Below are 3,157 nucleotides of genomic sequence, written 5' to 3'. Positions count from 1 at the left end.
TGTTTCATCTCTTGGTCTCCCTCAACGATTTTTGCCTTCCATCCTGTCCTCCAATACTAAATACGTGATCCCCTGTTGCCTCAGAACATTTCCTACCAACCGATCGCTTCTTCTGGTCAAGTTTTGCCACAAACTTCTCTTCTCCCCAACACTGTTCAACACTTCGTCATTAGTTATGTGATCTACCCATGTAATCTTCAGCATTCTTCTGTAGCACCACATTTCAAAAGCTTCTATTCTCTTCTTGTCCAAACTATTTATCGTCCACGTTTCACTTCCATACATGGCTATACTCCATAAAAATACTTTCAGAAATGTCTTCCTGACACTTAAATCTATACTCGATGTTAACAAATTTCTCTTCTTCAGAAACTCTTTCCTTGCCATTGCCAGTCTACATTTTATATCCTCTCTACTTCGACCATCATCAGTTATTTTACTTCCTAAAGAGCAAAACTCCTTTACTACTTTAAGTATCTCATTTCCTAATCTAATTCCCTCAGCATCACCCGACTTAATTCGACTACATTCCATTATCCTCGATTTGCTTTTGTTGATGTTCATGTTATATCCTCCTTTCAAGGCACTGTCCATTCCATTCAACTGCTCTTCCAAGTCCTTTGCTGTCTCTGACAGAATTACAATGTCATCGGCGAACCTCAAAATTTTTATTTCTTCTCCATGGATTTTAATACCTACTCCGAATTTTTCTTTTGTTTCCTTGACCACTTGCTCAATATACAGATTGAATAACATCGGGGAGAGGCTACAACCCAGTCTCACTCCCTTCCAAACCACTGCTTCCCTTTCATGTCCCTCGATTCTTATAACTGCCATCTGGTTTCAGTACAAATTGTAAATAGCCTTTCGCTCCCTGTATTTTACCCCTGCCACCTTTAGAATTTGAAAGAGAGTATTCCAGTCAACATTGTCAAAAGCTTTCTCTAAGTCTACAAATGCTAGGAACATAGGTTTGCCTTTCCTTAATCTTTCTTCTAAGATAAGTCGTAAGGTCAGTATTGCCTCACGTGTTCCAGTGTTTCTATGGAATCCAAACTGATCTTCCCCGAGATCGGCTTCTACTAGTTTTTCCATTCGTCTGTAAAGTATTCGTGTTAGTATTTTGCAGCTGTGACTTATTAAACTGATAGTTCGGTAATTTTCACATCTGTCAACACCTGCTTTCTTTGGGATTGGAATTATTATGTTCTTCTTGAAGTCTGAGGGTATTTCACCTGTCTCACACATCTTGCTCACCAGATGGTAGAGTTTTGTCAGGACTGGCTCTTCCAAGGCTGTCAGTAGTTCTAATGGAATGTTGTCTACTCCTGGGGCCTTGTTTCGACTTAGGTCTCTCAGTGCTCTGTCAAACTCTTCACGCAATATCGTATCTCCCATTTCATCTTCATCTACATACTCTTCAATTTCCATAATATTGCCCTCAAGTATTTCGCCTGCGTACAGACCCTCTATATACTCCTTCCACCTTTCTGCCTTTCCTTCTTTGCTTAGAACTGGGTTTCCATCTGAGCTCTTGATATTCATACAAGTGGTTCTATTTTCTTCAAAGGTCTCTTTAATTTTCCTGTAGGCAGTATCTATCTTACCCCTAGTGAGATAAGCCTCTACATCCTTACATTTGTCCTGTAGCCATCCCTGCTTAGCCATTTTGCACTTCCTGTCGATCTCTTTTTTGAGACCTTTTGTATTCCTATTTGTCTCTGTCATTTACTGCATTTTTATATTTTCTCCTTTCATCAATTAAATTCAATATTTCTTCTGTTACCCAAGGATTTCTAGCAGCTATCGTCATTTTACCTACTTTATCTTCTGCTGCCTTCAATACTACATCCCTCAGAGCTACCCATTCTTCTTCTACTGTGTTTCTTTCCCCCATTCCTGTCAATTGTTCCCTTATGCTCTCCTTCAAACTCGGTACAACCTCTGGTTCTTTCAGCTTATCCAGATCCCATGTCCTTAAATTCCCACCTTTTTGCAGTTTCTTCAGGTCATAACCAATAGATTATGGCCAGTGTCCACATCTGCCCCTGGAAATGTACTACAATTGAAAACCTGATTCCTAAATCTATGTCTTACCATTAAATAATCTATCTGATACCTTTTAGTATCTCCAGGGTTCTTCCATGTATACAACCTTCTTTCATGGTTCTTAAACCAAGTGTTAGCTATGATTAAGTTGTGCTCTGTACAAAATTCTACGAGGCGGCTTCCTCTTTCATTTCTTAGCCCCAATCCATAATCAGCTACTACGTTTCCTTCTCTCCCTTTTCCTACACTCGTTTTCCAGTCGTCCTTGACTATTAAATTTTCGTCTCCCTTCACTACCTGAATAATTTCTTCTATTTCATCATACATTTCTTCAATTTCTTCGTCATCTGCAGAGCTAGTTGGCATATAAACTTGTACTACTGTAGTACGTGTGGGCTTCGTATCTATCTTGGCCACAGTAATGCGTTCACTATGCTGTTTGTAGTAGCTTACCCGCATTCCTATTTTCCTATTCATTATTAAACCTACTCCTGCATTACCCTTATTTGATTTTGTGTTTATAACCCTGTATTCACCTGACCAAAAGTCTTGTTCCTCCTGCCACCAAACTTCACTAATTCCCACTATATCTAACTTTAACCTATCCATTTCCCTTTTTAAATTTTCTAACCTACCTTCCCGATTGAGGGATCTGACATTACACGCTCCGACCCGTAGAACGCCAGTTTTCTTTCTCCTGATAACGACATCCTCCTGAGTAGTCCCCGCCCAGAGATCCGAATGGGGGCTATTTTACCTCCGGAATATTTTACCCAAGAGGACGCCATCATCATTTAATCATACAGTAAAGCTGCATGCTCTCGGGAAAGATTACGGCCGTAGTTTCCCCTTGCTTTCAGCCGTTCGCAGTACCAGGACGGCAAGGCCGTTTTGGTTATTGTTACAAGGCCAGATCAGTCAATCATCCAGACTGTTGCCCCTGCAACTACTGAAAAGGCTGCTGCCCCTCTTCAGGAACCACACGTTTGTCTGGCCTCTCAACAGATACCAATCCGTTGTGGTTGTACCTACGGTACGGCTATCTGTATCGTTGAGGCACACAAGCCACCACACCAACGGCAAGGTCCATGGTTCATGGAGGGGGGGG

The sequence above is a fragment of the Schistocerca gregaria genome, unplaced genomic scaffold (assembly GCF_023897955.1).
Source record: "Schistocerca gregaria isolate iqSchGreg1 unplaced genomic scaffold, iqSchGreg1.2 ptg000529l, whole genome shotgun sequence".
NCBI lineage: Eukaryota > Metazoa > Arthropoda > Insecta > Orthoptera > Acrididae > Schistocerca > Schistocerca gregaria.
This window is presented reverse-complemented; position numbering follows the sequence as displayed.